This window comes from Pelodiscus sinensis, chromosome 6 (assembly GCF_049634645.1).
Source record: "Pelodiscus sinensis isolate JC-2024 chromosome 6, ASM4963464v1, whole genome shotgun sequence".
NCBI lineage: Eukaryota > Metazoa > Chordata > Testudines > Trionychidae > Pelodiscus > Pelodiscus sinensis.
The window spans coordinates 63,959,369-63,981,962 of NC_134716.1; the positions used below are offsets into that span (position 1 = coordinate 63,959,369).

General features: G+C 41.3%; 1 protein-coding gene across 3 annotated transcripts in view; it reads left to right on the forward strand.

The window, feature by feature from the left end:
- Positions 1–22,594, forward strand: part of FBXL17 (F-box and leucine rich repeat protein 17) — a 394,310-nt gene that overhangs the window by 127,918 nt on the left and 243,798 nt on the right. The window lies entirely within an intron of this gene.

Below are 22,594 nucleotides of genomic sequence, written 5' to 3' on the forward strand. Positions count from 1 at the left end.
TATACCTATACCTATACCTATACCTATACAACTGCCTTCTGGTATTAATTATCTGTAAAGGTTTTCCCAAACCTGTGCTTTTATTAATGTCTTATAACCTTTTTATTTCCTATTCCAGTTTGATTTTTCTTGAGCTCCTTTTCTCCCTATGGAGAATCTCTACTTTTCAACTGACCCCTAAATATTGCTTTACCGGCCTTCGAGAAAAGATCTCTCTTTCTCTCCCTCCCCTCTTGCCGTCCCCCATCTTTGTAATTTATTTGGGAGTAATGAACAATGCACTCTTCAGTTACTGCAACCCACTCTTTGTCTTGGAGAAGCAAACAGTTCCATTTTCCAATACAGTGATCTTTGGAATGAACCCAAATATCATATATTACTTCCACTGGTCCATGATCTGTCCATGTAATGTTGCCAATTTCTACGGATCTTGTCTGCTTCGTTAATGACTTAGAAATTAACATTAAGTCTCTCCTAGAATATAACTGATGAGGGTGTGAATAAAATGTGCAATCCTTTTCCTCTGGGTGTAATTTTCTCCAGAAGTCTGAAAGATTGAATTGTTGGCATAGAGAAGTCAATGCTGTATCTCCTTTCCTGTCCCCTATGTCTTTTTTTTTATCAGATTTGTCCCAGTAAGAAGTCTGTTTGCAATTGAAATCTCCTCCAAGTATATTTTCCCCTTCCCCATAGTGTTTCAGTGTTTTAAAAAAGTCCTTTAAAAAGTTTTTTGTTTGGTTTTGTTTTTGCTTTTGATTAGAAGCATACACTGAACCCACTGTTATTAATAACCCAGCAATTGTGTCCTTCAACAATATAAATCATTCCTTCTTATCCTTAAATTGATCTTTCATCTGAAAAGTACATGTTTAGGAAATATTATTCCCATTCCTCTTTTCTTTTCTTTAGACAAAATATGTCTGTTGAAACGTTACCCTTCATGTCTATAATGTGCTTCCCCTGAAAATGAGTTTCTTGAAGTAGAATAATTTGAGCGTGGGTTTTAAGTTCTTCCAGAGCTTTTTTCCTTTATAACAGTATAATTTACCCCTTTGATATTCAAAGATGTTACTTTAAAAGGAAGAGTCATTGAGAGTAACAGTTCAACTTAATGAAAAACCTGAAATAATTGAGATTCTTCAACTATTTGATTAAATGAACCCGTGTTACCAGTGACTCTCTTGTTTTTAACTATATTGTATTCACTGTTGTGTGCCTGAATATGGCTTTGTTCTATTTGTAAAGTTCCATATCTACTACTTCTGTTAATTCTGTCCTTCATCCCGTTCCCTCCCCTTTTCTGCATTTCTTTCACACTATACTAACAAATGAAATAGTGACATAACATGTAAAACTATCCCCAAATTACTGTACTGTACTGAAACTCCATGTACTCTCCCCATAAGCACTTGTTACATCGCTTGCTACATACATTCTCTCTATATACGGAACCTTGGCCCTCTCCCTTAGGGATAGTTTGCTATATGATCATTTGAGTTAGGAGTTTGAGTTACACAGAAACACTTAACGGCTACTTCCCATCCTTTCTCCATTTTCTCTAATCTCCTCCAACCTTGAAATTCTTGTCTCCCCTCTCCTCCCCCACACACTCCATTCTTATAGTTCTTAATTTCCTCTAGATTTTGAAATACAGAACACAACTATTGAAGTAAGCTTCATAATGTTTTGCTTTTAACATTAGCATAGGCACTGTCTACTTCATTCTTGGTGATTCCTGAAAAGTGCCTTTTCATTGGTCTTTGAATTACTTACTGATCAGGAAGGATTACTGGTCAAGTTCTTCTTCGAGTGGTTGCTCATGTCCATTCGAATCAGGTGTGCGCACCGCGTGCACCGCGTCTTCTGGAGCGTTTTCCCTAGCAGTACCCATAGCGCCGGCAGGGCGCCTGGAGTAGCGCCTCCATGGTGGGGCATAAGTACTCTGCTGGCGCTGCCCCACCTCAGTTCCTTCTTACCGCCCTTGATGGTCATTGGAACGTCTCTTTCTCTCTTACTTAGTTAATGGTCAAAAGGTTCCTTACGGGTTTGGATAAGTTATATCCCTCGGTTAGACCCCCCCCTCCCTGCTTGGGACCTTAACCTCGTGTTATTTAGGCTTATGTCACCCCCCTTTGAGCCGCTGGCTATGTGTTCTTTGAAGCACCTCTCCTGGAAGGTTGCATTCATTGTGGCCATTACCTCAGCTCACAAGGTTTCCGAGTTAAGGGCGTTGACTATCAATCCGCCTTACCTGCTGTTTTCTGATAGTAACGTGAGGCTCCGCCCTCATCCGGCCTTTCTCCCCAAAGTTGTTTCACTTTTTCACTTGTCCCAGGAGATTTATCTCCCGGTTTTTCTTCCCTAAGCCCCACACCTCACCCAAGGATCAAGTGTTCCATACCTTGGATGCTAGGCGTGCCCTAACTTTTTATATCGATAGAACCAAACCCTTCCGCAGGTCTCAATAGCTGTTTGTGGCTGTCGCGGAGAGGATGAAGGGCCTCCCCATCTCAACCCAGAGGTTGTCCAACTGGGTCGCAGGGTGCATCAGCGAGTGTTATGCCCTGGCTGGGAAGGTCCCATCTCCGGTTACGGCACACTCCACCAGGGCACAGGTGTCCTCGGTGGCTTTTGGGGCACATGTTCCAATCTCGGAAATTTGTTGAGCGGCCACATGGTCCTCACTCCATACTTTTACGGCGCACTACGCGCTGGTGTAACAGGCCAGGGAGGACGCAGGGGTGGGATCTGCAGTCCTCAGCTCTGTACTGTAAATACGTTTGGTTTATCACTGCTTTTTTGCACTGTGTCTTTTGTTCCTGTGTTCACTTGGTTGAATAAAATTGTTCGATTGTTCAACTTTCGTGGACTTCTACTTCTGTCTGCTCTGACCCCTCCTCCTTTAAGTGGCGTTAGCTTGGAACTCACCTGATTCAAATGGAAATGAGCAACCACTCGAAGAAGAAAAGAACGGTTACTTACCTGTAACTGTTGTTCTTCGAGATGTGTTGCTCATGTCCATTTGACTCCCACCCTACCTCCCCTTTGTCGGAGTGTCCGGCAAGAAGGAACTGAGGTGGGGCACCACTGGCAGGTGTACTTAGGCCCCGCCATGGAGGCGCCACTCCAGGGGGCTCCCTGCCAGCGCTACGGGTACCTCTAGGGAAAACGCTCCGGAAGACGCTGTGCACGCGGTGCGCACGCCTGATTCGAATGGACATGAGCAACACATCTTGAAGAACAACAGTTCAAGGTAAGTAACCATTCTTTTCTCTTGATCTGCTTCACTTAAGTCATCAGTATGGTCTCTGGTGTTTTCTTTTCCTGGCTTTCACCATTAGCTAAGAATTTTTTCAACAGCTGAATTGCAGTTACTGCCTCTGAAGAGTTGTCTTGAATGTCTGACATTTGGATTCCAAGTGACCGGAGTATGATGTTTTCCTGTTGGTATCCAGAGGTGGGCAACAGTTTTTTATGAGGGGCCACTCCAAATTTTGGTATGTGGTCAAGGACTGTACTTTCTGTGGAGACTGTGTGGGGTTTGGGGACAGTGGTAAGGTACAGAAGGGAGCTTGGGGTAGCGGACTGGGGTAGAAGGGAGCGTGGCATGGAGATCTGGGGTTTACAGGATCTTTTGGAACAGGGCATTCTGTTGAAAGATCCCCATCTTGACTGCATTCTTTTTGAAAAAAAGCCACAGATGCCATTATGCAAATGAAGTGCAGGAAATTCAAATCCGGGCTTCATTTACAATTTCAATATATCTAATTTACATCCCTTTATTGAAAAAAGGATGTAGTTTAGACATATCCTAGGTGTGTCAAGTTTCCCGTAGTCCCATAAAGTTGGTTTACAGCCACCAGCCCTGGCTCTCAGTATTCAGTGCTGTTATTTAGCTCTAATTTACCCCTAACTGTCTTCTAAGAGCCCAGTAAACAATGGAAGTGTTGGCAATGCTGCTAGACAATATTGATCTCCTGTGATCTGGCAAACTCTCTGACACTGGTCAGGTCCCAAGGGTGCTGTATGAGAGAGGTTCAACCTGTATTTGCTTTTCCTAGGCCAGTCGACTAAGGTGTGACTCTACCTTCTAAGTCAGCACCTTCCTTCTTTCATGCAAAAAGCGTGATCAGATGATTGGTCAGAGATGATCATGTCTCATGTCTGCTTTGGTAGCCATTTGATTTTCTTGAGCTCTGGCATTTCTTCTGCCACATATTCACTTGGAGCCAGAAATGTTCTCCATGCTGTGAGCCAGAAACATTCTTCTTAGTGAAATATCTTTTTAAACGTTCTGATTTTCTCAGACACACTATCCTCTGCAAATATGTGCTCTCTCTTTTGGTGGGGAGTTTATTAGGTTTTGGAGATAGATTGCTCCTTATTCTGGGCTCCTGCTGCTGGTTCCTATCCCTGGTCCAATTTATACTTTGGCTCTGATCCTTCGCTCCTGATTCCTGGCTCTTGTCTTCATCTCACTCCATGGACTTGATGACTCAGTTCCAGATTTTATCTCTTACCACTGAGCCTGGTCCTCTCTGCTGCAACCAAGAGGTCAGGCACCTACCTTGACCATTAGGTAAAAGAGCATAAGAGTCCATAACAGTATTCTCTGTCACAGTAGCTCCAATGGCTGTGCTGGGAATGGGATGACCTAACATGCCATTTTACTCTAGTTGAGCTAGGAATATAGAGTCTCATCTGTTTCTAGTGAAATCAATTGTTTTAATTTGGTTTCCCTGTAATGCAAAAATATTTGGTCAGTGGCCTATCGTTGATCACATATGCTGCGATGTCCCTCCTCAGGCCTCACATGGTTCTGTGCTCATTGCTTCTCAGGTCCTTTAATGGATACATTTCTATTAGATACTCTCTTCAGAGTTGGTGTCAGTGAGTTTCATCCTGTTTTAATTATCTTTTTTGTAATAACCAAGATAGATTTTTATTTATGTTGAAGCCTAGTTTCTTGGAAGATACTGGCTTTGTAGACTTCCTCTCATGCCAGTATGGGTCAAGTTTAGTACATGGTTTGCTTTAAAAAATTTATGTTTTATTACTATCAGTTGGGAATGTCTTATTTTCTCATCACCGTTGTGCTAGTGGTAGAGATGTAGCCGTGTTAGTCTGGGGTAGCTGAAGCAAAATGCAGGACAGTGTAGCACTTTAAAGACTAACAAGATGGTTTATTAGATGATGAGCTTTCGTGGGCCAGACCCACTTCCTCAGATCAAATAATGGAAGAAAATAGTCACAACCATATATACCAAAGGATACAATTTAAAATAATGAACACACACGTTGTACTAGGTGAATCTTCATCTCAGAAATATAGTTTTTCTCATAATATCTGCTTAACCGTGTTCAGATAATAGCCTTCTTGCCAAGGAATGTCCTGTACCACTTTGGCACAGGGTACCGCCTGCCATTCGTGTGTGTGTGTGTGTGTGTGTGTGTGTGTGTGTGGCTGTTTGTATGCGGAGAAAGGAGAGGTAGGTGGAGAGGAGTTGCACAGTTGTTCACAAAGGATGGTTGTATGTGATGAAGGGATTTCTGGTCTCTGAGAACTGAATGAACGTCATATGTATATAATTAGTTTTCAGAACAAAACCAGAAGTGGTGCATTATACATAGCACTTGAGTGGTTAATATGACGTGAGGAACATAGAGGCAATTTTCTATTTTTAGTTTATAAACCCTTAACTATTTTGGACAACTTTAGATAAAGATAAATTTTTACATGCACATCCACAGAAATCTGAAAAATACACGTTAGGGTATTTTGGTTAAGATTTTCTACCTGCTGTAATGGAGCAGCAATTTAAATATAAATTTCCTTCATTTCGTCAGAGTTGGTTATTGTGAAAATGATTTATAAATAACATTATTGCCTCAATGAACACATCTCATCAGCAAGCCTGTTGTTTTTCCAGAGACAGGCTTTTACTGAATATATAAAACTCTTTGAGGTAGATAAATGAAGCTAGATTCTCTTAGTACAGTGTTTCCCAATTTTATTTGGCCATGGAACCCTTTTAAACTCAGAAGAATTTTGAGGAACTCCTACAGCCGGGCCTAGGGTAATGAGGGGAAAATTTGTCAAATTTGGAAAAAGGCAGGGAGTTGGCTTAGGCCCCACATCCCCCTTTGGACAGCCCTGACTGTACTGTCTTGCACTGATGAGAAACCTGGGCAGTTTAAGTTCATTATCTAGTTGGCCACTCTGAAAGGGTGGTGCATATGCAATAGTCATTATTAACCTAAACAGAGATCTTGCACATTCTCCAACCAAAACACTGTTTTAAATAAAATATTAAACAGATTTATTAACTACAGAAAAATTGATTTTAAGTGATTATAAGTGGTAAGCATAAAGGTCACAGATAGTTACGGTAAGTAAATGAAAAATAAACTCACATTCTATACACTAAAATTGTAGTTTAAGCAAGACTTGAATCAAGTATATTCTCAGCCTGACAGATGATACAGCAGTTTACAGTTCCCTAAGGACTCCCTTTCCAGCCTAGAACCACTCTTCCTCCAGTTCAAAGGTCTTTGTCTTCCAGATCATTTTCCCAGGTGTTGAGGTGGATGGGAGAGAGTCCAAGTGGTGATGTCACTGCTAGGAATGTAAAAGTGAGCTGATGTCAAGTATCAGAGGGGTAGCCGTGTTAGTCTGAATCTGCAAAAGTGGCGAGGAGTCCTGTGGCACCTTATAGACTAACTGAAGTGTTGGAGCATCAGCTCATCGTTGCGTCTGGCGAAGTGGGTCTTTTCCCACGAAAGCTTATGCTCCAACACTTCGGTTAGTCTATAAGGTGCCACAGGACTCCTCATCGCTTTTGCAGATTCAGACTAACACGGCTACCCCTCTGATATTTGACATGAGCTCATCGGTTTCCATTACGTTTACCTGTTGACTCCCCAGGAGCTAGCTTTGCTGTGGGCTCTGAAGTATAAAGCAGAGCTCACAGCATGTGTAACAGCTAGCCTCAGTGCCAGATCTGAGAGGAGACCTCACCCCTGCTTGGCACTGGTTGGCTGAGAGGCGGAGTAGGTTATGCTACTCCCAACAGCTGCAGCAGGAGTGGTGTATCCGAGTGCCAGCCCCCAGAGCCACCGTGGTCTGGCAGCAAGAGGTCTGTGGCCCAGCTGCGTGTGACAGACGGGCAGTTGGGAACTGCTACTTTATACAATCCAATAAGATATTACTGGATCAGTAGATTGTGACTTTTAAAATTATATCTGACATACTATACTTTGTACAAAACCTTGTATAAAAAATCACCCTTGAGATCATAGGGGTTCCAGGGTGCTACTTTCTAGGTTCACGATGTCAATAGGGTTACCAGGTAGGTTTAGAAAAAATACCAGACACACTTGATGGAGTTAGGGGCGCTGGTCGGGAGGGGGGAGCAGGGGCAGCGCAGCTGGCTGCAGGAGATGGGGGGGTGGGGCTGGCAGGCAGGGGGTCAGGGCAGTGCGGCTGGCCTGGGGAGTTGGGGGAGGGGTCAGGGGCAGCATGGCTGGCCAGGGGAGATTGAGAGGAGAAGAATCGGCCAGCAGGAAGCAGGGGTGGTTGGGAGGGGGTCAGGGGAAGCAGGGGGGGGGGGGGGAGAGCGGGACTGACCCGGGCATGTGCAGATCCCCGGGCGCTGTCAGTCCCGTGCGCGAACTGGAGAAGCGCGAGTGAGTCCAACTGCGGCTCCACCACATGCTCAGAAGCAGGGATAGGGCCCTAAGGCATTAGACACAGCCAGAGCTCCTGGTGCTGATCACGCTCTGCTTCCCAGCCATTCCCCATTACACATGTCCAGTATTTTCTGGATTTTTTTTACCGGACAGAGAGCCCAAAAACCGGACTGTCTGGTAGAATACCGGACACCTGGCAACCCTAAATGTGTCACACTTGATAATTGCAGCCCTAAAGAATCAGTCCTTGTGGCAGTGTTAAACCAATTTTACCAGGTAAATATCCTTTAATGTAACTTTCATCTGAGTAAGGCATTTGATACGGTCTCGCATGATATTCTTAGGCAAATATAACTTAGATAGGGCCACGATAAGGTGGGTGCATAATTGGCTGGATAACCGTAGTCAGAGAGTTGTTGTTAACGGTTCTAAATCCTGCTGGAAAGGGATAACAAGTGGAGTTCCTCAAGGGTCTGTTTTGGGACCCGTACTATTCAATATCTTCATCAATGATGTAGATATTGGGATAGAGAGTACTCTTATTAAGTTTGCAGATGATACCAAACTGGGTGGGGTTGCGACTTCTTTGGAGGATAGGGACATAATTCAAAATGACCTTAGCAAGTTAGAGAAATGGTCAGAGGTAAACAGGATGAGGTTTAATAAAGAGAAATGCAAAGTGCTCCACTTAGGAAGGAACAATCAGTTCCATACATACAAGATGGGAAGCGACTGTCTAGGAAGGAGCATGGCGGAAAGGGATCTAGGGGTCATAGTGGACCACAAGTTGAATATGAGTCAACAGTGTGATGCTGTTGCAAAAAAAGCAAATATGATTCTAGGTTGTATCAACAGGTGTGTTGTAAGCAAAACTCGTGAAGTCATTCTGCCGCTCTACTCTGCACTAGTTAGGCCTCAGCTGGAGTACTGTGTCCAGTTCTGGGCGCCACATTTCAAGAAAGATGTGGAGAAATTGGAAAGGGTACAGAGAAGAGCGACAAGAATGATTAAAGGTCTAGAGAACATGACCTATGAAGCCAGGCTTCATGAACTGGGCTTGTTTAGTTTGGAAAAAAGAAGATTAAGGGGGGACATGATAGCGGTTTTCAAATATCTAAAAGGGTGTCACAAGGAGGAAGGCGAAAATTTGTTCCTCTTGGTTTCTGAGGACAGGACAAGGAGTAATGGGCTTAAAGTGCAGCAGGGGAGGTTTAGATTGGACATTAGGAAAAAATTCCTAACTGTCAGGGTGGTCAAATATTGGAATAAATTGCCAAGGGAGGTGGTGGAATCTCCCTCTCTGGAGATATTTAAGAACAGGTTAGATAGACATCTGTCAGGGATGGTGTAGGTGGAGCTTGGTCCTGCCTTGAGGGCGGGGGGGCTGGACTCGATGACCTCTCGAGGTCCCTTCCAGTCCTATTATTCTATGATATGATTCTATGATTCTATGAGGGTTAGCTGCTGAAGCTGAGTTTTATTTTAACTCTTGTGTCCACCTCTTTGCATAGCTATCTGACTATTGGATGCATTAATACATGTTCAATTTCTATTCCCGTGATTATAACAACGTTAGCATGCTGGAACCGATCTGACATCTGCGACATCATAGAAGTATACAAATAATTTTGTAGGACTTAGAGTCCAGCTCTCTTCCTCTTGCCTTAGGGAGTTGGAGGGTTTTTTTTTTTTTTTTTAAATGATAGCTATGAATGTTGACTAGGGCCCCACAGAAAGGCTCTGGTAATGCTATTAAATAAGGCACAGGTATATATACATGTACTACATGTAGAAAAGGCTAAGCAGAACATTCATTTTTATTAGCACTTTTCCATAGTCTCAGGAAGAGAGGATATCACCTATTTATATCATTAACTGTTTGAGAGAGTACTGTATCTGAATTTATCATCACTAGTTGATGCATATTTCTTGGAACTTTTATAATGAGGTTCATCACTGCATCAGTTTGACTTTGAAAATTCCACTGAAAGAGCCCCTACTACATGACAGCTGGGAGATTTCCAGTAGTTCTGGGTGTTCATTTTATTTTGTAACCTGATATTGATAAAAGTTTTTGAATTAGTGATGAGGGCTGGAATTGTGGTTTCTGACTTGGATACATACAGAGAGGTACAGTGGCTTATAACATGAATTTATTTGCCATGGAACCATATTATTTCAGCCTGTGTGGCTGTTGCCAGGGCTCCAGAGCCAAATCAAATAAAAATGGAAATATGGGCACCCTTTCCTGAAGAAGTTAAAGGTATCTGAAGTCACATAGTTGGTTATGCTGTGGGAGGCAGGAGGCTGACAGCATCTGTGAGCCTCTGGGGAAGATGTGTGTGTGGGACTTGTCTCAGATGAAAGGGGTAGTGGATGGGAGCCAGCCCTCAGCAGCTCCCTGAGCATGGTGATGGGCCCCACCCCCTTTAGTCTTCAGAGCTGTGTGGAATATGTAGAGCAACTCTGCAATAGTCATTTTAATGGGCCTAAGGCTGAAGCCCTGGGCCCCTTTGAATCACCAGACCCTGGGGCAATTGCCCACCTTTGACCACCTGCCCTCTCCTACCTCTCCCTTGCTTTCTGATGGGAGCTGAGGCTATAACAATTGGCTCCAGGAACTAAACAAATTTGCATAGGTTATAAAATATACCTCCAGACCTCTTTATCAAAAACTTTCCTGCATTTAAGACTAAAATGGCATATGGTTTGGGGTCGTCATATTTCATTGCTCTAATATCAATAAGTTGTTGAAGGTTATCAGAGCCGTGGCAAACCGGACTTGATTTATTTGTATGATAGAGCCCAAAACCTTTTCTAGTCTCCTTACAAGGACACATGCCAATATTTTTACATGACTATTAATAAGTAAAATTGACCTATAATTGGAATATTGAGGCATATCTTCCTTGATTTTCTCAGCATAAGTAAAATTTATTATGTATTTTGAAGAGTTTGAGGATTTTTTTTGTATGCAAAATAAAGTCATACTTCATGATTAACTACAAATACTAAATTTTGCACAGTCTTGCCTCTTAAATTAGCTGAATGCCTTACTTTTATACTGAAATATTCTGGGTGAGGGGTTTAAGTAATAATTTCTGTTTTCCATTGGAAAAAAGTCATGACTATTATGATTAGAGTTCATAAATAGTATTAGCAGACAAAATTAAAATTGAGTCACCTATTTAACTGTTGCTTTAGTTAAAAAGAAATTTTTAGTATTACAAATAACAAAATCATTGAAATTAGTTAGGGAAAGAGTAATGGAAACTTTGAGTTTGAGTCAAATTCAGTACATATGGTAATTATTCAATAAAAATGAATAATGTTTGAAGTTGAAATCCTACAGATTTAAAATGGTTCTTTTTGCTTCTCTTTTGCAAGCACATTAATAAAAAATTCTATTACATATATTTAGTTTCTTGAACTTTCCTGTAAGTGTAATCTACACAAAATGACTTTGCCCAGTCAATGGCAGGCCTCACTTGCTAGTTCTCTAAGTGACTAGTTAAATGTTTCAAGCATCTCCTTTTTAGACAGAAGTTCAAGGAAGTGTCTATGGAATTTAACTAAGAAGCCATCTGGCCCAGGGGCTTTCCCTTTTATATACTTACTCGCCTAATTAACCGATTCAGTGCTAAGGAAATGGCAAGGTTTCAGTGTTGGACTGCAGTAATATTTTTAGAAGTTAATCCAAAGCTCTTGTGGAAGGGTTTGTGCCTAATTTCCACAGGTCTTTATAGAAATTAATAAGTAATTTTTTAATATCTTTGTGATATGAATAAGTATAATTTATTATGTTTGTCATGACTGGTTTTGATTCTACATGCAGAGGCCTTTTTGCTTATGTAATATGCTAGCAGTTTGCCAGTTTTTCTCATCTGATTCCCAAAAAACCTGCCTGAGTTGAAATAGGGTGAGTTCAGCATGTGCCAGGTACAGCTTATTGAATTTATATCTACAATTGATCAGGGATCATAACCTATCTGGAGATGTGACTGTGGAATAAGAAAAATCAAGCTCATTTACTTTTTTCTCAAGGGTCATCATATTTTCTCACTGTTCCCTTTTCTAGGCAGATTCAAAACTAATCATTCTTCTTCTCAATAAGCCTTGAGCATCTCCCTCAATAGCCTGCTAGAAGCAGTTGAAGGTTCATTTATTTCTAGGAACAGGACAATTTCTTTTTCTATAAGAACTTTGAAATGGGGATCTAATAAAAGCGAAAAAGTCCATCTACTTGGCCAGTTCTTCCCTGGATCCTTTGACATTTGAAGAGTTTTATAGGGACATAATCAGAGACAGCAACTGCTATCAATGGAAGAATGAATTACAGAATTTTGTACAAATCTAAGGAAGTGGGTCTGCCCCACGAAAGCTCATCATCTAATAAACTATTTTGTTAGTCTTTAAAGTGCTACATGACTGCTTTTTTGTTTTACCTAGGATTAACCCAGTTCTTGGAGATCACAGGTAATCTGTATGGGAATAGGACTCATGTACTGGGGAAAAGCATCAATAGTTTCCACTCATTGGATGTACTGTTAAATATCACATATCACATACCCAGAGCCATTCTAGTTTTGGTTGGTTTATTAAAATCCCCAGAAAAGACAATAGCAAGTGTGGAAATTTTTCAGATAATTTAGCAAATAATATATGAAAGATTTTAGGATCATCAAGATTAGGCCCGTATAACAAATTTTTTAGCTCCATTTACTGTGGACTAAAAAATGTTCCCTGATCATCTGAATTTGACTTTGCTGTTGTTACTGCCAACACCTTATGGAACATTATAGTTGCTGCTCTAAATTTAGATGAAAAAAAGCAAAATGATATTTCTTTTACCCTAGTCACGTTCTACTTTAGCATCCTAAACTGCAGTAAAGTATGTCTCCTGCAAAAAGCACTACAGCTACCTATGCTTTCTATAGTAACTAGTACACTTTTTTCCTTTTAACAATTGCCACAAAGAAGGGAAGGGGAAGGAGGAAGAATCTATGGCTAAAACACTGCGGATGCTTGTTCCACAATTTTTTGATTGTCTTGCCGGATGATCAGCTCTTGCTAGGGAATAGGATGGATGCAGAGAGTTGGATTCATGCATCAACATTATTTGCAGGCACCTTCAGGAACATGATGCAAATCACGTTTATATAGAATATAATTATAACTAATATAGATTGCCACGATTAAAAGAGCCAGAAATCAGTTTTGCTCTACAATAGCTCTTGGAATCTGCTTTTCTTGAGGTATGTGAAAAATGATACCTAAGGGAGCACTCTGTGCATGTGTAGCCAGTCACTTTGCAGACTTTATGTTGGTAAGACGAAGTCTTTTGACAGCAGGACCAATAATAGAATGCATAATTAATTTTTGAAATGTTTGTATTGGAACCAATGAGTTCAGATTGTTAGAAAACAATTTCATTTCATAAGGTTTCAATATTTTGTTTTAGATGTTCTCCAAATCATGTGGACATGTACATTCTCTCATCTACTATTCTTGTGCTGCTTGAAACACACCTACATATTTTTTAAAAGCAATTTTTTGTCTAAGCAATATGTAAATGTTTTGAGGCGTTGAATTTAAAAACAGATGTAAATCAGGCTTCAAGAAAAATATATTGACTGGGGGGGCGGAGTTTTACCTCTGGTAGTTGGGATTGGTCCTGCTTTGGGCAGTGGGTTGGACTCGATGACCTCCTGAGGTCTCTTTCAATCCTACGATTCTATGACTTGATATAGGTTGTAATTTTCCTGAGTGATGCTGATGTAGAAAGAGGTAAAAGGGAGTATAGAAGGGTGTATGTGATAAAGGTATATAGGAGAGGGTTATGGAGCGGGCGAAGGAAGACAGGTTATAGTAAAAATGTCTGGACACATAGCATATGCTTAACAACTTTGCCTATTGCCTAACATGACTGGGCTCTTTTTTGGTGTGTAGTGTTAGCCCATTGTATCCTGAGTTGTAACTCCCCACTTAAAAAGTAAATCATAATGAAAAATCAGCACTTGTCAATCATGAAGTGCTGTAAACAAAATTTAACCAGTCATTGATTCCAGAGGTTGTGGACTAGGGAAACAAAACATCCAAGACCAGGAATTTCATTAATACCCACTGTTTAAAAACAGTCATATTTTTCCAGGCAGCAAAGAAATAATCACTTTGAAAGGAGATAGAAAGGGAACATACGGTATACAAATACAATATTTCTTCACCTGGAATGTCAAGTATAAATCACTGTGTTACTTATAAATATAACCTTTTCCATTTACCAAACTAAATACTGGAGAACTGATAGTACGGCTTGGAGCACTGTCTGAGATGTTACGGGGATTATATTCTCAGGGCCACATCCTCCCCTCGCTTTGTTTTACAATGAAACATTCCATTTCCGTCCCCTATGTTTTCCCATATAACTGATGGGAGAAGAAAGAAGAAGTAGGAGCTGATAAGGATGGCAGAAAACACTAGTCCATATAGCTCAGCAGTCCATGTTCTGTTCTGTTCTGTTCCATAGGCTCATAGGGAGCATACCTCCATTACTTTGCTCCTGTGCTTCCTTTATATGACATCTTACCAGCTGCCTCTCATCCTTCCAGCACAGCACATGTCATGTCACCAGATTCTGAGGACCCATAAGTAGCTAAAAGTGGTGATACCTGAGCTCTCAGGATCCTATTATAGAGCAACAGGAACTGTGCTGAGCTAACACATAGATCTTGTGTAAACACAAACATTCCACTGATGTGTTCAGTTACCGATGTTGTCAAATGTTTCATTGACTCCCCTACACAAATACACTACATATTGCTGATACACAATTTGAATTAATCTCATTCACAGTCAGATTTCTCCCATGAGATCATTTTGGGATGAGATGTTTCTTTACACCTGGGGTACTTCACCATTTCATGAGATGTGATACTGATGTCCCAAAAGTTTGTAAAATAAATGTTTGGAGCCCAATTCAATTAGTTAGTCCTAGTCACCAGAGAAGTTGGTACATGTAAGTAGGGCAAACATACCAATTGGGAAGTAAACTAGGCATAAACTGAATCAGGTATTTAATTGCGGGCTATTTAAAAATAGTTCTGTTTTTGATGGTTTTTGGAACATGTGCACTTTGTCACTCAACCTTGGCATAGAACTATGCTGGGGAAGTCATAAAGTATTTGCTTGGCAAATTTGTTTAATGGCTGGGGCTAGAACTGCATCCTAGTTTAGGGTAATCTCTCCATCCAGAGCAAAAAACCTTTACTGATAAATGGTATTTGAGCTTTACTGATAAACATTTACTGATAATAGGTACTCTCCATCCTTCCCTGCATTGATCCTCTCCTCTTGGTACCCCGCTTGAAAGCCACTTAAAGTAGGTATCATAGGCCTTGTTTTTCAGAAGAGCTGAAATAAAACATCCAGTTTTATTCAGTGGAAGGTGCAGCATTGGTAGCTATGGAGGTTTTCAACATCTATGAAAATCAAACTTTGCATCTTTTTATCTTTATGAAGTGGTACCCTTTTTGGACAGCATAAAACAGTAAATAATAATAAAATTCAAGAAAATAAGAGTCAGCAATATTGCTATCTATCATTAAATATAGCGGGGTTAGGAAAAGAGTGCTTTTGGCTGGCATTCATTTCTTGTAATATGCAGTTTCTGATTATCTCCACGAGTTCTTTGGTGATATTTGATTATTACAGTACGGTGCACATGATCTGCTGAATTACCCAACAGTTATTTCCAGCCCTTTTAATACACTCATCCTTCATGGGATTGTCTTGTGGTTAAGGCAATGGTTGGGGAATTCGGACCAGTGCTGTCTGGTGTCCTGTTTTCTCTTTGGGAAATAAGGTCAACCTACAAAACAACTCTTCAAGCTGACTGTTGCATTGTTTAATTCTCCATCACAGAGTCAATGTGTTAATTTGGGCAATCTTTGTGCATCTGTTCCCCATCTGTAATGTGGAGATAAGAGGAGACTTGCTCACGTGACAGAGGTGTTGAGGCAACTGGATGTAGAGCTGATGAGAACCATATGAAAATCTAGAGCCAGTGATTAGCACATTTCCAATAGTGAAGAGTTGGGGCAGTATGTCTAAGTACCTTTTAGGTAAGTAAGTACTTTTTAGTTACTTGATTATTGATCAAGTACCTAAAAGAGTGTTACAAGTAAGAGGGAGAAGAATTATTCTTAACACTTCATGATAGACCAAGAAGCAATGGGCTTAAATTGGAGCAATGGGTGGGGGGTCTAGGTTAAACATTAAGAAAAACTTCCTAATTGTCAGTGTGGTTAAACACTGGAATACATTTCTTAGGAAGGTTGTAGAATCTCCGTCACTGGAGATATTTAAGAGCAAGTTTGGATAGATATCTATCAAGGATGATTTAGATGGTGTTTGGCCCTGCCGTGGGGGTAGAGGACTGGACTTGATGACCCCTCAAGTTCCCTTCCTGTTCTAGTATTCTATGATTACATGATATATTCCATATTCCTTCTAGGATTTGGGGTGATTCCAGGCAAAAACATTTATTCAGATGTTTGTTTGTTTATTTATGACAGACTATCATGATGTATAGATCCATTCTGCAGTTATAAGTGGAAAAGGAGAGGGTCTTTTCTAATATTGCTGCAGGATGTACATTTATTTAGATTGACATATAAAATATTATTGTAATGATTTGTTTGATGCTTGTGCAAGCTGTTTATTTACTAAATGGGGGCATTAAGTTTTCCAGTTGCACTGCTGGGAAAAATGTATTGAAGGGAACCATTAATTAGGATTATCATCCAAATTCATGACTAGTGTAAATAAGACTTCAGTGGATTATCACAAGACCCGTTTTTCCCAAAATGATGGCTAAGACTAATAATGTCCTATTATCTCATATAACTAATGAGTTGATGTGAATCCAGGTCCCAGTAGCAGCAGAGCCATGGCAGTTTCACTGCACATAGATGAAGGGAGAGGGAATTCTTTTATGGGGACACTGTCAGAGGGTATGTCTACACTACAGAGGGTTTTTTTTTTTTTTTGAAAAATGACTGTTTTTCCGGGGGAAAAAAAACCTCATGTCCACACTGCAATTGTGTTCTTTTGAAAAAAAATTGAAAGAACAGAGGTTTTTTTTTCCCAACATTGGTAAGCCTCTCTCTACGAGGAAGAACGCCTTTTCCGAAAGAGCCCTTTCAGAAAAAAGCATGCATGAACAGGGAAGAGGGAGTTCTTACACTAGAAGAAGAAAAAGCACTGGTGCTCTGGTGGCCATTCCTCCCATAGTCATCACAGCTTACATGCAAGATATAGGGTCCACACTGAATGGACACTTTCTGTCGAAAAAGGAGAAGGCATTTTCGATGCGCTTTCCAGTGTGGACGCTCTCTTTTGGAAGAAGTTTTTCGTAAGATCTCTTCTGGAAAAGCTTATTCCAAAAGAAGCCTTCATTCTAGACATAGCCTGAAAGTGTTTCTCCCCTTTGCTATGTAGAGTATAGGGCAACAAATTTCACATATTTAATAGGAGAAGGGCCAAGAAGATTTGCTGCAAGAAGATCCCCCAAAAAGCAATGTTTCCAAATGTCAGGGACTCTAACCCAGACGGCTCGGTTCGTTGTCTGACCGCAAAGAGACAGGCAACACCAGCAAAGTTCAATCACAAGCTCTTTATTGAAGAGTGCACACAACAATAGAGAGCGGCCCGTCTCCAAAGAGAACCAGCCTCGATTTTAGTAACAGGTACGCTTATAAAGACAGTTCCGTCGCGTCATAAGCTCTTCACCCAAGCCACTTACCCCCCTTTCTAGAAACTTTTAATATCTATGCATATCTTAGCCAACTATACATTGTGGCCAAAAGCGCTTCATAATGCATCAGTAACTTTCTTATCAATCACAAAAGGCAGGTACCAGGAACAAGGAGACAAAAGAGTCGGGTACAAACAAAGGGCAAAAATAGGGAGGTAAGATTAGCGAAGAGGAACAAAAACAGGGAGTTACTGACCAGTTCCCAAAGCAAACCATTCTACTTACAGTAGGTACAAATATGTAATTTATCACTATCTTACTTTATAACCTAAGCCAGCATGGAGGGTGCGCCTCTGATTGAACCACATTCCTGGTTCTGGTCAAGAATACCCAGAGGCATATGTAATTAGCCTTTGTTAACTTTCCTTAGCATAACGTTGACCAGGCCTTGTTTTCCTGGTCCCAACACAAATATATTGAAACCACATTTGTCCTTCTCCCCTTCCCATTATGGGTGCACAAAGTAGTAGGAATAAGTTCGGGTTACAGAAAGCAATTGGACTAGAGTAGCCTCTACATAAATTCACCACGTTTTTTTTTGGCCAGCACACACCTTTTTTTCCATCCTGACTTTTTTGTTGTTGTTTTGCAAAAGTGGGCAAATACTGATGCTGAGAGGCAGGGCTCTAACAGGGGGCAGGCTTGGCTTAAGCAAGCGGTGATGCCAGCCCCGACCTCACACAAGTGTCAGGCAGGGCTTGAGTGAACAGTGATACCGGCCATAATCTTTGAGATATATAGTCACCCTATCTTGTATGTATGCCGTTGCTTGCCCAGGCCATGCCTGCCCCTCATGTGGGAAGCATCCTCAACTCAGTGGCTCAGGTCAGCTTGGGGAGGTGGGTAACTCGGACAAGTAGCTTGGGCCAATCCTGCATGGTGTCTTGTTTTCCTTTTGGGAAATATAGTCATCCTATCTCTACAAAACTGCTCTGCAGTCTGGAGGGTAGCCAGGGCCATCCTTAGCCATAGGCAGAATAGGCAGTTGGCTAGGGCACCAGTATTTCTGGGGCACCTCTCTGCTGGGACAGACGGGAAGCAGTGGGGCATGTGTAAGCAGGGGCTAAACTACTGCTTGCTGTCAGCCATCTAAAAGGAGAAAGCTGCCCTGTGGGATGGGTGTGCTCACTCCAATTGTTTAGCTCTGCAAGATAATTAAGTGTTAACTGTTGATATGTAAATATAGCTTTTGCCAGGAGGGGGAAGGAATCCGAGGTGTGGTTATGTAAATCCAATTCAGTGAGGGCGATGGAGAATCAGTGTTGGAATGGAATGTGGTGTATTGTAACTAATTTGGGGCTATTGTGGGGGTCATAAATCATGCTACCCCTAAATGTGGGAACTGTAAAATATGACATCAGTGGTTGCAGGAGAGACACCATCATTGTAAGAGGTCTCAGAGGAACAAGCCTCCCCCCTGCCAGAGTTGAGTGAACTGAGTTGGGGCGGGGTGGGGGGCGGGGGAGAGAAAGGGCTTGAGGGCTGAGTCATCCTGCTTCATGCCTGCCAGGTGTGAGCTGGAAGACTGGTTTTAAGGACAGACCTAAAGTAGACTCCGCGGGGAGTCTTTTTGCTAGTCCAGTGGAAGCTGGAATCTTTTGCCAGCCTAGGTGGTAGCTAAAGAGTTGAAATGACTAAGAGCTGAAATCACTGGTTTGCCTAGGAGCCAGATCTATTGCAGCCAGTGGAGCGGCCGATGGGAATGACCGGCGAGCGGCCAGCGGGAGCGGCCAGCGGACTACAGGAGTAGCACAAAGGTGGCCTAGCCTCAGGCTCAAGAGCTATGTTCTTGGTGGGTTCTTGTGCAAGAACTCTTGTGCAAGAACACTGCCATGAGCAACATGTGCATTTGTGCAAGAGTGCCCATGGCAATGTGGACTCTCTCTTGCGCAAGAGCTCTGATGGCCATTTTAGCCACACAGCTTTCTTGCGCAAGAAACCCCTGCCACGCATTCACACTGCCCTCTTGCGTAAGACAGCTTACACCTGTTAGAAAAGAGCATATCTCTTGCGTAAGAAGCCCTCCCTTACCACACCATACTGTAAATCTTGTTGTGCAAGAGCAGGTGGGCAGTGTGGATGCCCGCCAGTGTAGACATAGCTAAGAAGGGGAGTCATCCGGATGATGTGTCAGGGTCTGCACTGACTGGACAGAGCTGTAAGTGGGGTATCTAAAATGGGGTGTGGAGACAGTTTGGGTAAGTGAACCCTGTTGTGGTATTTTCCCAAAATAATGCCATGTGACTTCTCTCTTTGATTAAAAGTTTCTTTTCTTCACTCAGATTCTATGCCTGCGAGTCGGGAAGCATTGCCTCTCAGAGGCGCCCGGGGTGTGTGAATTTCCCAGGCTACTGGTTGGGGGCTTGAGCTGGTTGTGTCAGATGGACCCCTAGATATTGAACCCGGCCCTGGTTGCTGCCGGGCTTAACCGGCGGAAGGGTTACACATGTAACACCAGGGCTGGGTCCTAGAGAGGGCCGAATGCACTGCCTGCAGCACAGTCTGAGGGAGGGGATTGGCTGCTAGGGTTTCTGGGAAGGGGAGGCAGTAGGGGTGGAAGAGCAAGTCAGGCATAGGGGCACCAGTTTAATAATCCCGCCTAGGGCACAATAAATCCTACGGATGGCCCTGAGGGTAGCATTCTTTTCCCACTCCCTGAGGAAATATCCTGCATCCGAACCATTATTGGAGACTGGGTCCCTGAATATAGCTCTTATTCAGCAGAGTTTTGTAGGCAATAAATCTATTTAATTTCTTTTCAAACTTTAAATTGAAGAAAGTTAGCCCTTGTGGAATAACACTGTTATACCAGTTCTAAAGTTTGCCTGCATTCAGGGTCCCTAGTTTCTTTTAAATATCTCGACTTAGAGTTTAACTACTGAAGTGAACAATTTATATGATCTCAGTTGTAAGTCTTTACTTAATCAAGTCCTTGGTGGTGACTTAAATCACTGACTAGGATTACTATTCTCTCATACAGAGAAGGTAAATTTAATTAAAATGTCAGTATTACCTACATGCAATTATTTGTTCTAGAGGAAACTACAGATTATTTGATAGCTTTTTTGAAAACACTAGAAGTTACTATGATTAAGTGTATTTAGAAGCAAAGGGATTGAGTCATTGTTTGAGAAGTTTGTGACAACTTTTGCGACAAAAAGTCTTGTGATAAAAGCCTTTTGCGAGCACCATCCTTCACTTATGTGCACGTAGAGTTCATCCTCTTTTTTTTTTTTTTTAACAGGGAGATACTAAAAAATGTTTAAAATGGGAATACACCAGGTTATTAAAGTTACTCATGACGATGCCATATTGTTTGTCAGGTTGTGCTACTGCCTGGAAGGCAGGATTGTGTTCTGTGTACTTTTGAATTTTCTGTAGCTCTGTTCTTGTGGACAGATACTTGTTTAAATTTTCCATATATAACTATTGTAATATGTAGTACTTTCAGCTGTTAGGTATAATAAGACAGTACTATTTTGTAAGAAATTACTCTGTCCAGAATGTGCTGGAAGGGAGCACAATTTTTATGTAGTTCTAACTACTATAATCAGGGTTCAGTTAACTATTATGCTAATGATAATGTCTACTGTCTGTAGGAAGACTGTGTGTTTTGGAGATAACCTTTCTATCCCATGAATTTGAAAGAAAGCTGTGGTTTAAAGGGAAGTTGTCAAATGAAAATCACATTTCAATATGAAAACAGTGACAGGTCACCCTTAAGTGACTAAAGAGATTAGAGAATTTAAGTGGTATTGATTGCTCTCTGTAAATACCTACACGGAGAGAAGCTTTCAGAAAAAAGAGGCCTGTTCAGCAGAGAATGGGTTTGACTATAAAGTGGGATTATGCACACGGGGTACAGGGGGTTTGATTTGCACAGTTTAGTAACCTCGCTTTCCTTAATGGTTCCATTTCCCCCAGGCATTAACAGAACATTTAATGCATACCTGTAAGGTCTACAAGCACCAATTCATGCACGACACATTAGTGTGCTTTGAAAATCATAGGTTCGAGTGCATATTACTATACTAAGTAGAGAAGTCTAAAGATATAACAGGATACAATATAGCTAACTCTTGCATTTTTATCATAAGACTCAAGTTCCTGGAATTAAGTGATTACATTTGCATCCAATTCTCTCTCTCAAAAAGTTTCAAGCTTCTGGTTGCAAAGAAAAGCGTTGATATGTAATCTAAAGCTTGTGCAAAAGGCTTGAAACCAGAATGCAAATACCCTCCCTCACAGGTTTTTTTAAATAACACCTAAGCCAATCTTGTAATTTTGGAGGATCTTATTTATGATTTTTGAATGCTTGTTGATTGTCAATACAGAAGACCAGTGGCTGTGAGGATGATTCACCATTTGGACTATTTAGTAATGGTTTTGAGGATTCCCCGTTCTGTAGTCTTCAAATCAAGGTTAGATGTCTTTCTAAAACTGCATGAGCCCAGCTACAAATTTGTGGACTTGATGAAGGAATTCTAACATAGACAAGAAAACTGATGTCCTTCAAAGATTGACTTTAAAAGTCAGTCATATATTTTGGTTCTAAGGTTGTAACATTTTTTTTTGAAGGCATCAACTTTATATGCCTTCAACTAAATAACCACCAAATAAACATTTTAGTATTTGAGGAAAAGATGTTGCTGGCAGCCTCTAATTTCATAGAGCCCAAAGATAAAGCTGGGGATGGGGAAGTTCATAATAGAACCGATGAAGCACTGTGAACTATATAGATATGTTAGAGGGCCCATATAATACTGACAAACATTTATTCTGTCATTTCAGTCGTATTACATTTTCAAAAAAAAATTTTCTTTGGATTAAAGAAATTTTTCTTGTCTGATGCTGATATATTATGTTTCTGATTATCCTAAAGCCTTTTTCAGACTAGTGAGAAGGACTTTTCATTAACTGCAATGCATCTTTCCTCTCTTTCTTATACAGATTGTATCTCTCTTAATTGGGACTCACTGGTCTGGCAACATCTGTGGTCTGGCATGGACCATGGATATTCCTGAACCACAGAGCCCAGGAAGAGATATGTCTGGCGACAGGGTGCTAGCACCGTAAGGGGCACTGCAACTC